Here is a 14,537-nt window from a genome sequence, read left to right on the forward strand (position 1 = left end):
TTTGGTTAAAGACAGAAATCATATAGATTGCAATTTGTCTCATACCAACCAGAAATACATTTACATTCACAGGAATTGTTATAAATTGAGCAGTTGCCATGTATAAACATGAAGGAATCTTATTATTTTCGGGATTTTCAAATCCTTACAACAACTATATGTTTAATAGATTAACTAAGGTTTGATAATAGATCATAAACAAATACAGAGCTATATATATATGCCAAAACAATTTATTATATTACTATGAAATCTATAGAAAATGATTAGATATGAAATACTTCTCAAATTGTCTTTGAGTCTGTGACTGAATCCTACATGTGTATTTATACTACTTACTAGTATACATCATAAGCATTTAACTACAGGGGGGTCCTGTCCTCCTGTAGTGATGCCATAAGGAGGTGGAGTATAAACTTTTTTTAAAATTAGGTGCTTTAAACCTCTCTTTGGCAATTTACATCTAAGATAAATTATATTTCTACGTGTATATATATTGATATATGTAACTACATGTATGAACAAATTATCACTTAAACTTCTACTGTTATTGTCTTCTTTTCAAATTAAATGTATTTTGATATGAACAAAAGTAATGTAAATGAGTTACTAATGGGAGTTTATCATGAAAAAGTATTGGAAAATTGTGATATTATCTTTTTATCCAAAGGTGATCTGGCCTTAAAAGAATACAAAAATGCGAGTAAAGCATACTCGGAAATGAACAATGTCGCGACCTTTCAATACCCAATCGCATGTTTCGAAATATTTTTGTTAACATGATGTCAGTTGTTGATTTCAATTGCGGTGGAAACAAATATTTTCATTGGCTGAACATGATGTCATAGCATAGAGCCATTAATATTCAAGATTACGACAATTTATAAGATCAAGTAGCCATGGTAGGAGAGAGAAATATGCCGACTCCGAACCGTATCTGTGCGTTTGGATATATCCACAGTAAAGAGGGTGTTGCAGTTCTTTTGTTATTTTCCCTAGATGTGTAGCAGATTAAAAGAAGAATTTTATGTTACAGAAACTGATATGACTTTTTTTCAAATGCAACAGTATGTAAAGAAATATCAGGAAAAATATTTAGAATCTGTGTATTCACTTCCAATTTGCCATTAAATAAAGTGTGAATTAGTCTCACGGCAAAATACATCAGATTTTTCGTTTTTTAAGGAGGGAATCCCCAATGTTCTGAAAAATTGCCTCCTTGAAACAGAATAATTTTGATATATGCACAAAGGGACAGGAATTTTCTTCAAAACTGTCTTTTCCGATTTTCGTTTCAAAGGGACATATTTCTGAAAAACTCAAAAATTGAATAAAAATTATTCTCCATACGAAATGCAAATTCTGTACATTAAAAACAGCATTGAATCATTGTGTCTGAAATGCTGATGGCCTTCCAACCAACACTTTTACCAGAGAATGGGTTCGAATCCTGGAATGGGTCATTTTAGCATACTTTTTTTAGCTCTACTGGTCAGAGACCAGAAGAGCTTATGCGATAGTAAGGTGTCCGTCGTCCGTCCGTCTGTCTGTCTGTCCGTCTGTCTGTAAACAACTTTTCAAAACGCTACTCCTCCTATAGTTTTGGTCTGATTTTAATATAACTTGGAACACAAGTAGACCACACAAAGATACATAAAATAGTGCATCGGTTTTTGATTTCGATGAACAGTGTTGCCATGGTACTTACAATAGAATTTTCTGTGAAAATCCTTTAAAATGCTACTCCTTCTACAGTTTTGATCTGATTTCAATATAACTTGGCACACAAGTAGACTACACTAAGATACATAAAATTGTGCATCAGTTTTTGATTTTGATGAATGGTGTTACCACGGTTACTAAAAATAGAATTTTCTTTGTTCTACAGCTTTGGTCTGATTTCAATATTACTAAGCACACAAGTAGACTACACTAAGATACATAAAATAGTGCATCAGTTTTTGATTTCGATGAATGGTGTTGCCATGGTTACTAAAAATAGAATTTTCCGGGGAATACCTTTAAAACGCTACTCCTGCTACAGTTTTGGTCTGATTTCAATATTACTTGGCACACAAGTAGACTACACTAAGATACATTAAATAGAGCATCGGTTTTTGATTTCGATAAATGGTATTGCCATGGTTACTAAAAATAGAATTTTCTGTGAAATTCCTTTAAAATGCTACTCCTTCTACAGTTTTGATCTGATTTCAATATAACTTGGCACACAAGTAGACTACACTAAGATTCATAAAATAGTGCATCGGTTTTTGATTTCGATGAACAGTGTTGCCATGGTTACTAAAAATAGAATTTTCTGTGAAATTCCTTTAAAACGCTACTCCTTTTACAGTTTTGGTCTGATTTCAATATTACTTGGCACACAAGTAGACTACACTAAGATACATAAAATTGTGCATCAGTTTTTGATTTCGATGAATGATGTTGCCATGGTTACTAAAAATAGAATTTTCTGTGAAATTCCTTTAAAACGCTATTCCTCCTCAGTTTTGGTCTGATTTCAGTATTACTTGGCACACAAGTAGACTACACTAAGATACATAAAATAGTCCATCGGTTTTTGATTTGATGAACAGTGTTGCCATTGTTATTAAAAATAGAAATGTCTGTGAAATTCCTTTAAAACGCTACTCCTTCTACAGTTATGGTCTGATGGCAATGGCTTCTTTTCTCATCCTTTGTTATAAGTACAAACCAGTAGAGCTCGACAAAGACTTCTGGTTTACATATGTAATGGTAGTGCAATATTTTTTTTTTTGAGAGAGAGAGAATATCAAAAAATTAATCGAGCTAGTAATAACACTACACTAAAAATGTTGGTTTTAATTGATTTCCTTGATATACTGTGACTTAAAACTAATGATATAATGTTTTATGTAGTTTTGTTTAAAAAGTAAAGTATTCTTTAAACATACAGAAGTTTTGGCAATTTTGATTTATTTTGGTCTGTTATTTTGAAGCCAAGATTTGATTTGAAACAAATGCCTTGAAAAATATTTTCGCACGATGTTTAGTACAGAATACATGTATCTTTCAAAATGCTATACAAAAAAATGTGTGTGCGTTTTGTTGTTCTAAATTTTCTCATGCAAAATGACGAAAGTGTTATATATATATAAAAAAAATAATAAAAGGTTGATGTTCATTAAAAGTATGCCAATAGGTTCCTATGAGAGGAAAACTATGCATGATTTAAACATAAATCGTGAAGTGTTTTGTTGTATCAAGTAGGAAATACCTGCCGATGTATAGGGAATAATCGTGAGTTTCTGCAACACCCTCTTTTTCTATATGATCCAGGGAACTCCTAGCAACCAAGGTGGTGATATATTTGTGAAAGTCTCTGCGAAGGAATTGGCTCTACATTTATAGTACGCCTAAATTAGCAAGAGTTATTTCCCGTTGGTCTCCATATTGGAGGTCAATATGCTCATACATCCAACTTTACTTTTTATACTGGCCAGTGTGGGATAGAAAGCATAGTTTTTTGAGAAATATAGATTTTTTAAAGCATCGTTTATTTCCGTATTTTTATTTGAAGATTTCCCTACTTATATTTCTGCAATTCCCTCTTACATTAAGTAAGACTAATGGAAAAATCTCGGAGAGAAAATACATCTTATGAAAAGTTGATCTATTTTGAAAGATTTTGAAGTTCCTCAACTGATATAAAAATGTTTAAGAGAAAAAGAAAAGAAAAAAAAAACATCGACCTATCAAAATGTAGAAATATCCTGGGGTAGTGTAGATTCTAGAGTGTTAAAATCATGACCCCCCCCCCCCCCGTCAAAATAGATACTACTTTGGGAAAATCTGGTGATGAACAGCAGTGCTAATCAATAGGAATCTTGTTTGAGAGTAAGCTCTTGAGTAGTCAATAAACAAAATAAGCAGGTAATAATGTAACATTGATCAACTCGGAGTAAGCTTTTGAGAAGCGAAAAAAAAATATCAGATAAAGTTAGTTATCTTTTTTTATTAAACAATTCTCAAACAATTCAGTCAATAGTTGGTCTGTTATAACATTCCAATGTGGAACAGATTTGGCAAACTTTGTGGTGTCTTTTTCAGGTTCACCTGGATATATCGAGTCAACATATTAATATTAATTGATTGTATGTTGTTCAACTTCCCTCTCGAAAATTTTTCACTTAGATGCCAACATTCCAAAATGAAACATATTGAGATAACGAACAGTAATGAAGATCAAAAGGCCATTGAACAATACAAAGTAGGAGCAGAGCAAAAACATAACAGGTGGGATCAGGTGCCATGCTGGAGAGAGCATCCCCTGCCGACCGGACACCCGCCATGTGCTCCTTGTCATGATCGGGAAGTAACGGAAAAATCCGTCGTTAATTCAGTGTATAAATAATGGACTAACAATTACCTGTGAAAAACGTCAGTCAGCATTTGACTCAATGATAAATTGTATTTGCTGACAAGGTCATTGTATCGACCGTAGAACTTAACAAAATGATGACTTTAAACGAGACTGCTGATATTCTTGTTTCATCAACTTGTTTGTCAATAATTTACCTCGTTTTAGAAATTGTTCATACGTAGAGAATGCTCTTGCGTATCGAATCAACTGAGATATATAAATTCCGTATGCAGGTGATGGACGTATATTGCTGCATAAGTAAGGGAAATTGACGATAGACAAGTTAGTCATCACGTTTACATGTAGCATAGAGCTTGGTTGTTAGATTACAGTTAACGCCTTTTCAAGTAAAATATCTAATTATGAAACAGATGTTTCAGACTGTAATATCTTTTGTCACAAGCTCACCAAGATATATTGTATACTATTCGTATAGGAATGGAAATTACCATTTTAAATTGACAATACGTCGTCGATATATCTAAATGTCAAGTTAAAGCCGCAGCAAGTGTTTTCTTCTTTTAACGCAGATTTCGCAGATATTCTACTTCATATGAATACAAATATAGGTCTGCTAATAACGGAGCGCAATTGGTACCCATAGGAATTACAATAGATTGTTGGAAAACATGGTCTCCAAAATCTAGCGTTTTCCTTTTCTGATGTATAAGTTTTCGATTAAATTCTGCTTCATAAGGAATATAGCCTTTTAACATTTGTTTTCAAAAATCTTGGTCTATAAAAATTTTGTAAATGAGGAAGTCAAGGATCCTTTCAAGGACGTGTGAAAATCTACTGGTTTTAACGAAGTAAAATTACACACGCTTACTCTCCATTGCCGCCTACAATTAGCAACCACTTAATTCAATAAAAATGGTAATTTGGCCATGAAATCTTTAAATAAATATAAAGAACAGTTCAAGGCTATAGATTATTTATTTTAATACCAGCGCTAAATAGTAAGTTATACTTCAATTCGGCTATTGAAAAAAGGGGTAGGCGATATTTCCCATTGAAGTAAGACTTTCACGCATCACAATATTTTGAAATAGTCGTGGATATGACAACCAGTATCAGCATCCCTTTTTACCCTTTATCACACCCTTTATTACACTTTCCCGGAACATTTCTTTATTTTTCATACGTAGTACCTAGGGTCTTTTTCTATTTGTTTATGAAGTTAACTTATATGTTTGAACATACAAGGCGCCTTATAACTGACGTCAAATAAGGGGGGGGGGGGGGGAGTGGCCAATTTTTTTCAATGCCAATTTCCTTTCACATCTAATTTCTTGCATACAATACTACATTTCCTTGATATCACTTTAGTTTGGTATGTGGTAAGAAGGGGGGGGGGGGGGCAACCAACCTTCCAATGAACATTTTCAATAGTACATGTAGAGGTAATGTTGGGAAAAAAGTGGGGTTGGGGCAGGCCCCCTTTTGCTACCTGCCTGAAACATATGTTTCTATCGTGCAATGAAATATTTTGAAAAGAAGTAAGAGCTTGGTAGAGCATTTGCTGGATCCAGCAAATTATTCATGTACATGTATGTCCTTGTTATGAAGATTAGGAATTATCCAATACAGATAGTAGGGTAAATCAAACATTCACCTTGGTTAACTGGTATAAATAGTATTTAGCACTGTCAATAATTATTTAAACAATTTCTAGCCCGCAATGTTCAACTAAATATTTTTAAAAATTATATGAATTATTTTGTTGTAATTTCCTTTGTTTGTCTCTCTGATTGTGTCATTCATTATGCAATTCATTACAATTAATTTTTACCGAAAGTTTCAAGTACATGTATTTGTACTTAATTGAAAGTGACAAATTGGCAGTTTTGACGTTATCCAGGTCAATACATAAGAATGTTAGTGAAAAACTCAGTACAAAACTGTCAAAACATACCAGGTAAGAAAAGAATTGACCTGTTCAATTTTTTCAATTAACAATGTGTTCTTGTTGAAATTTCTTGTTAAAATTTCAATTAACGCAAAGAAACATTCTTGTAGGAGTTTGCTATCATTTAATCATATAATAAAACAGAATTTTTTATTTGATTTGCAAATTAATTCATTATGATGAATATAAAGTGCTGGTAGGGCAAGTAAAAATTGAAGTAGGGCAAGTGAAATTTGACCATGCACTTGCCCGTGGGCAAGTTCTCGAAAAATCTATTTGTCAGCCCCTGAGCACTGTCAATAATTATTTAAACAATTTCTAGCGAATATTGAACTATTGTTACCCTGGTAATTATACCCCCTCCCGGCAAACGAAGTTTGGAGGGGGGGTATATAGGAATCAGCTTGTCCGTCTGTCTGTCTGTGTGCAAACGTGTCCGGTCCATCTCTTTCTTACGAAGGAACAATAGAATCTACTACTTCACACAAAGATTGCTCATGACCTAAGGATGTGTCAAGACCTTGAGCAAAGGTCATTCTTGGAAGTTCAAGGTCATTGAAAAAAAAAACACTTTTGTATCCGGTCCATATCTTTCTTATGGATAAACTTCGAAAGTTCCTGTTTTACACAAAGATTGCTTATATCTTGAGGGTGTGTCATACTCTTGACCCAAGGTCATCTGTGAAAGTTCAAGGTCGCTGAAAGAAAAAATTCATAATTCATGTTTGGTGCATATATTTCTTATGGAAAAACTTGAATATACAACTTCATACAAAGATGGCTTATGACCTGAGGGTGTTTTATGACCTTGAGTCAAGGTCCTTTAAGTTCAAGGTCACTGAAAGAAAAATTTCATAATTCATGTCTAGTCCATATCTTTCTTATGGATAAACTTGGTAAGTTCCTGTTTTACACAAAGATTGCTTATGTCTTAAGGGTGTGTCATGACCTTGACCCAAGGTCATCTGTGAAAGTTCAAGATCACTGAAATTTCATAATTCATGTTTGGTACATATCTTTCTTATGGAAAAACTTGAATATACTTCAAACAAGATGGCTTATGACCTGAGGGTGTTCTACGACCTTGAGTCAAGCACATTTAAGTTCAAGGTATTTCATAATGCATGTCCGGTCCATATCTTTCTTAGGGGATAAACTTTGTAAGTTTCTGTTTTACAGAAAGATTGCTTATGTCTTGAGTATGTGTCATGATCTTGACCCATGGTCATTTGTGGAACTTTAAGGTCACTGAAAGAAAAAAATATATACTAGTAATTTGTGCCTGGTTCATATCTTTTTTATGGATAAACCTGGAGGAGGGTTCCTCTTTAACACAAAGCTTATTACCTGAGGGTGTGTCATGGCTTTAAACCAAGGTCATTAATGCAAGTTCAAGGTCACTGACAGAAAAAATTCATTATTTGTGTCTGGTCTTTTTCTTTAGTTTTTATTTTGTTTTTATTAGGCTGCACCATCGTTTCATTCATCAAAAATATGAGCAATTACATTTGCACTAAAAAAGTTTCAGCATTTTTCTCTTCTCTTAGATCCATAAAATATTCATGATTTGCCACCTCTGAAAAACACAGCGGGGGTATCTAGTCCCTTTAAGAGAGTTCTAGTTATATTTTTTAACTCAGCAATTTTAGAGCTAGGAACAAATAACAAAAACATATACGATATGTTCCTATTGTTCTCAATCCAAACGTATACCGTGTGAAAGTTTTTTTTTTTTAAATTTCTTTAATTTAAAAAAATCTAAAATCATCAACACTTAGGTCATATATAAGCTAACTTCGTTCTTTTATTTTCTTCAATAGTGTGGAAAAGAGACGTGGAAACTCCCCGTTCTGACAGTCCTTGTGAGATGAAAAATGACAGAAAATAACTCTTCATAAGTATACGCAAAAACAATTTGTGTGTCTTGATGTCTGTCCATTTTCATCCGTTCTGTGCATCCTGCAAACAGCAAAGCATATTTTTGCGTGTAGTTTTCTTTTCCTTTCATTTCTCGTTATATTCAGGAAGAAGATGATGAATGTTGTCAGAGTTTTCTCATAAACATTTAGAGATACATCATAAATATACCTCAACACTACATACCAAATAATATTGATCTGTAAAATAACATATATTCCACATCATTACCTTTAGAATTGGTAGCAAAGTATTTAGTTATATTGTGTGAAATATCATATATTTTTTCTTCAATAAAATGTAATAGAGAGCATTGAAAAAAGAAATTTAAAAATATTCCAGTTTGGATATTCAAAATTCGTCTTAAAATTTCCTTCACTCAAAAGATAAGTATACTATGTAAAGAATTCAATATAAAATATAAAAACCGATTTATTTCTTAAAAATCAAGTTGTAAAAAATTTCACCGGAAAAATTTCTAAGTATCTTTTCAAATGCAAACTAGAAATAGAAAGAGATTACTGATTAGTATTTTTCTGTAGTAAATTTTTAGCTGATTTTGTTTTATTTTGTTCAATATTTACCTGAATTGGTCACATGCCAAATGTTCTTGATTTTCAAGCTTCAGCTTTTGCAAGAGGAAAGTAACATTTTTTGTAAAATTTTTAGGTCCATTTAAAGTCTTATTTGGCTCTGTAAATTTTCTTTAAAATCAAAACTGTTCAATTTTGATTTTAAAAAAACCAATTAAATTTAATTCAGTCTTGGTAATTTCATATTTATTAAAATGACACACTTTTCTTGCGAGTCGATATCATAAATAACGTAATTTCCTCAAATCATCCAAAATTCTTTCAATATTTTGAATAGACCCCAACCTCTTATCCAAAATGTTAATTATATAAAGTCAAAATTGTGTCAGAAGATTATACGCCATGTTTCATTTGTTTGATTAAAGGAATGGCCTCCGATTTTTTTTCCTTATCTACTGGAACTCAATTACACCCATTCTTCAACGTGCAATTACAAGAACATAAAAAATATTGGTGTGTGAAATGGAATATTGGGACATTGTCAGTTAATTGGTTTATAGTTTGGGCCATTTTTTAGATAAAGGGAACATGGCAATTTTTGAATTCCAGTGACAGAGGGTTCTTTCAATAATCTTGTATGTCTAATATGTGAAGTTTCTAAGTTCTAGCACAATTTTGTTTCATATAGTCTATGTTGTATAATAACCTTTTTCCTTATGTTTTGTCATGATTTGGTTCATGAAATGTGACTACTGTAAACATTGCAAGATGGTCGAGTATATATTTTAAGTATAAGCAAGCTTGCATAGTTTTAGTATCCCCTTGCAACGGAGTTGGAGGCAATACAGTGATGATTTGCCCTTTGCAAGGGGATTGTTCGGCTTTTAATTTGTGTTGCCTTTTTTAACTGCCCCAAGTCACTCGCGTGACTTATTGCTATTTGTTTTCGTCCGTCGTCGTGCGTCATGTGTTAACATTTGAACATATTTTCAGCTTTTTCTCTGCAACCGCTCAACCAATGTTGCTATAAAGCGTTTATGGTTAAAGGGGAACGAAAATTCTGAATTTCACGCTCCCCCCCTCCCGGGGGCGCGGGGGGCTGACGGGTAGGGCTTCAATACTAAAATTAATGCCATCTTTAAACGCGTTCTTTACGCCTGGGCATCAAGCAGCCTTACTGTGGGCATGATTGTAACAAGCATTGAGTCCACTACTGAAATTGTGAATTTCACGGCTCATATGTCAGGGGTTCTGATATTAGGGCAGGGCTCTATTGATTATATAGAGAAAATGTATTTATTTAATTCTTTGAAAATCTTCTTTACTGCTGCTGGGTATTAAACAAACTGAACATACATAGTTATGGTGAAGACGGCTGCCTCTTCTAAAATTGTGAATTTCATGGCCCCTGGGTCTTTAAACGAAAATGAATTACTAGTAATTCCTTGAAAATCTTCTTCTCTACTGCTACATGTAGATATTAAACAAATTTATGATAAAGAAGGGCGCTTCTTCTAAAATGTGAATTTCATAGCCCGCAAGGTGAGTGTTTCTTATGTTAGGGCAGAACTATGCCCTCTACTCCTGGGTATTCAGCAGAAGAACTATCTATATAGCTATGATGAGCAACGGTCCTTCCAGGTTTGTCATTTCCAAGGCCCCTGGGTTAAGGGCACCGTAGAGGGAGGGGTTATGACATGTATATACTTAAAATGAATTACGGTAATGCTTTGAAATCTGCTCTGTGGCAACGCACTTTCAAAAAATTACGCTCTTTGAAAAAAATTTTCAAAGTGCGTTAAAATTGGGACAAAATCAAAAAAAAAATTGAAAAAAAATTGAAAAAAAAAATTTCAAAGTGCGTTAAGAGTGTACATAAACATTTTTTACCATGTGGACATTTAACACACTTTGAAAAAAATATGTATAAAACAAAAATTCTAGACTTAGTTTTTAGTAGTTGAGAGACTCAATTTGTAATAATTATATCTTTCGAAAAACGTTTTAATTTACATGTGTTTGGTTTACCCTCATTGAGAAGAAGGAGAAGAGTCTCTCAGCCCAACTCTTTTTTCTTATACAAAGCCGTCGGTAGCAAACTAAAAGTGGACATCTCCGCCCCCCACCCCCAGGTAAGCCCCGATTTTTTTTTTTTAAATGCCTATATTACAGTATATATATCTTTGCAAAACATTTGTGACTAGCACCCCTCCTCCCCCTGGTACCGATGCCTATGCAACACCGAAATTTATATATATTTACATAACTGGTGTGACGTTGAATACTTTCAATAAATTTTAATTTACATTAAGGTAGGATTCTTCTCTGGTTTCTAACTAGATAAAACATTCAAAGTATATTTGCTTATATGTCTTATAAATTGAGATGTAAGGAATTTAAAAGACCATATTTTTCTTTCCTCATCACAATTGTACAACTTTAAATAGAAATGGTAAACTGCGTTTGAAAACTAGCAGGGACTATATTTTTGGCGGAATGTTGGCGTATGAAAATATCTTCTTTTCTGCCTATCAAAATTATAATAGAACGATGAATTTAGTTATAATTTTTACTCAATCTAAGACTTGGAGAAATTTTTAAAATGTAAGTTAAATTAATAATGAGGGACTAAACTTTAAAAATATATCAAATAAATATGATTTTTCAAACAAACTAGAACTTTGTTAGCTTTTAAACGCTTCCTATCAAAGTGCAGATTTGAGCCAAAAATCCATAAAAAGTATTTTTTCTCTCTTAGTAAACGATCAAAACTTTTTGTTTTTGTATCATTTTGTACATTTATAAGACTTCTTTATTATATGTGAAAATAAGGAAAAGTTAAATATAGGAAGCATATGAAAATAACTAATATATCCTAAAAAATTAAGAAAAACAGAGAAAATTCGGATTAGGCAATATCCAGTTAAGTTAAATTATTTATGTAAACTTGGTAATATCATGCTATAGACCCGATATAGTAATGTTTTTATGCAAAAAGAACAATCTTTAAACTTTTGAAATAGAAGTAGGTATCACATGATTGGCAACAGTATTTTTGTATTCTTAATGTCAAGGAAAAAGATAATGACCTTGACCTGACCTTGCCCCTAATATAAAACGGTCAAATCTAATTTCACTGATACTATCACTTAAACATATTGTCTTCTTGATTCTGTGAAAATTTCATTGATTTTTAGATATTAGAAATATGAGAAGAATCCTACCTTAAATGCATGCAAACTGGAAAAAAATAAGTACAGCAAAACATTTAAGAGAGACAGAATTTTCAAAGAAAGGAAAAATCAAAATCGCTCACTTTCACATCCTGAAGTGACATTATCACCGAAAAGTTATCCAAAAGGTTCAATTATTTATCATAGATACTTAAGATTTTCAAGAATATTGGCCAGGCCATACAGTTTTTTTTTCAAAGTGCGTTAATATGGTCGATATCAACGCATTTTGAGAAGAAATTTTATTTTTTCAATCCAAATTTAACGCACTTTGAAAAAATTTTTCAAAGTGCGTTGTAACACTGCTCCTTGGTATTAATCAAACAGATTAACATTTGTGTGACGAGCAAGGGCGCCTTTTCCAAAATTGTGAAATGTGCGGATCCAGGGTCAGGGGTTCCAGTATAGTTGGGTATTACAGATTATTGCTGACTTTTACTGATTAGTTGAAATTCATTTAGTTCCCCTACTCTGCCTATGGGTATCAAGTAACTGAACAAAGCATGCTATGTATATAGTTATAATGAGCACTGCACCAATATTGTGAATGTCATGGCCTCTGATTTCAAACATGAACCATCTTCAATGGTTGGAAAGTTGTTACATGATGCTCAGATGCTCATAATTCTCATGGGCCTCTTGCTTTTAAATCGATGATGTTGTTTATGTGAAATGCATGTTACGTGTAGCGCTTTCAAGACGATCCGTTTAATTGTTTACTTATCAAGACGTATATTTAGACCAGGATTTGGTGTTGTTTGAGTCAAAGCTGTCACTGTGTATTAATCTTTCTTGACAGGTATATTTTAATGGCGTCTGAACTTATGCTGATTCTATGATGTGAAATTAACGAGATGAACTATTCTGCAATAATTTACTTTAAGATATTAATGGGTATAATTTCAACTGCCCCTTTTTTGATTACTAATGTCCCTCTTTGTTCGATATTAGAAGAAATGAATTTTTTGGCCTAATCTAGTGAACAATTACTAAACGCATCAAACTTAGTAATTCATCAAAGCATTACATGTAACAAACGCTTCCAAACTTTGATCAAGTTTACTTTTCACGAGTTCAATAAAAATTACTCCAAAAATCATAATTTTTAATGTTGGAAGCATTGTATTAAAAAATCCTGAAGTTGGCGGTATATTAATTCTTAATTTCAAACAACGTTTGACGATGCTCTCAACCATTTATTAATATTTCATTGTTTCAAAGTAATTATCTGCGTGCATTGTCATTTGTTTTCTTCCTAATTGCAATAAATCAATAAAATGTGTCTCAATAACATTTCTTTATTTTTTTAATTTAAGACTGTCAGTAGTTATCAATTATTATATGAAAACGAGATTCTATTTTGTGCTTATTCCAACTTATTATGATTATTTCCTAATATTACACCGGAATCTAAGCACTTAAAAGATCTTGATTTGTTTTATAATGATTCTCAGTCTGTTTAAAGATTTCAACCTTATACAGATGAAATATGAACATAGTGTTAAAGTAAGTATGTCATTTTCATTCGTGATAAGATATGGAACCAGGCCCTAAGACCATAAAATGAAAATAGACTTGAGTCAAAATTTCAATTTAATATAACTTTTGAAACAATTTTGATAACAAACCAAAATTTATACCATATGTTTAATTTGAAATATTATACAAACCTGTAAATTTTTGATAATGTATGAATTATACGTGACATGTTATTCAAAATCAAAATTTTGATCTAAGTCTATTCTCAGTTTATGGTCTCCAACCCAGGTATGTAATGTTCATCTATAGAAACATAATCAACACTGCATTTGTTATTTAAAGTTTAATGCGTCAAAATTGATATCTCTTGAACGGCTAAGCAAGTTTTATCAAAAACTCCTTTGGATTGTATGATTCTTCTGAATCCTCGCTCACCGCCCATCAAATAAATCACACTTAATGATTTATTCGTATTTATTATTAGTAACTTATTAGTAACTTATACTTTTAAAATGCAGATCTGTATTTAGCTTTTAAAAAGGGGAAGATAGATGTACACTTGTAATAATCCTTTGAATACTGTGGTGTACAAATTTATCAATTGACACAGGTATGAATTTTAGCTTATTAGAAAGCAATTTAATTACCTAATAAGTTGTAAAGTTACATGAGAAATTCTTCGAGATCAATCTGAGGCAAATGACAGATCAATATATTACATAAGTTCCCTTTGATAAATTTTTGTTTTGTAACACCCCAAACCTTCTCTATTTTTAGGACTATTTTTCTATAATCAAAGAGCAATACGTTAAGGGGTATCGAGTGTGAGCAGTTTGTCTCAAACATGTGACGAGGAAGGTTGAACAGAATCAAAGCAAGAGGAATTTTACGTCACCAGAGCTTCACATGGAGTACACGGGAACCAGACATCAGCATATTGGAATTCTTGTTCATTCATAACACTATTTAACAAAACATGATTTAACAAAACATAATTTAACAAAACATAATTTAAAAAGAACCTTGGAATTTGACCCACTTTTACCAAACAAAAATTC

The sequence above is a fragment of the Saccostrea cucullata genome, unplaced genomic scaffold (genome assembly GCF_032062105.1).
Source record: "Saccostrea cucullata isolate Sc308-1 unplaced genomic scaffold, CSIRO_AGI_Scuc_v1 ctg641, whole genome shotgun sequence".
NCBI classification, from domain to species: Eukaryota; Metazoa; Mollusca; class Bivalvia; order Ostreida; family Ostreidae; genus Saccostrea; species Saccostrea cuccullata.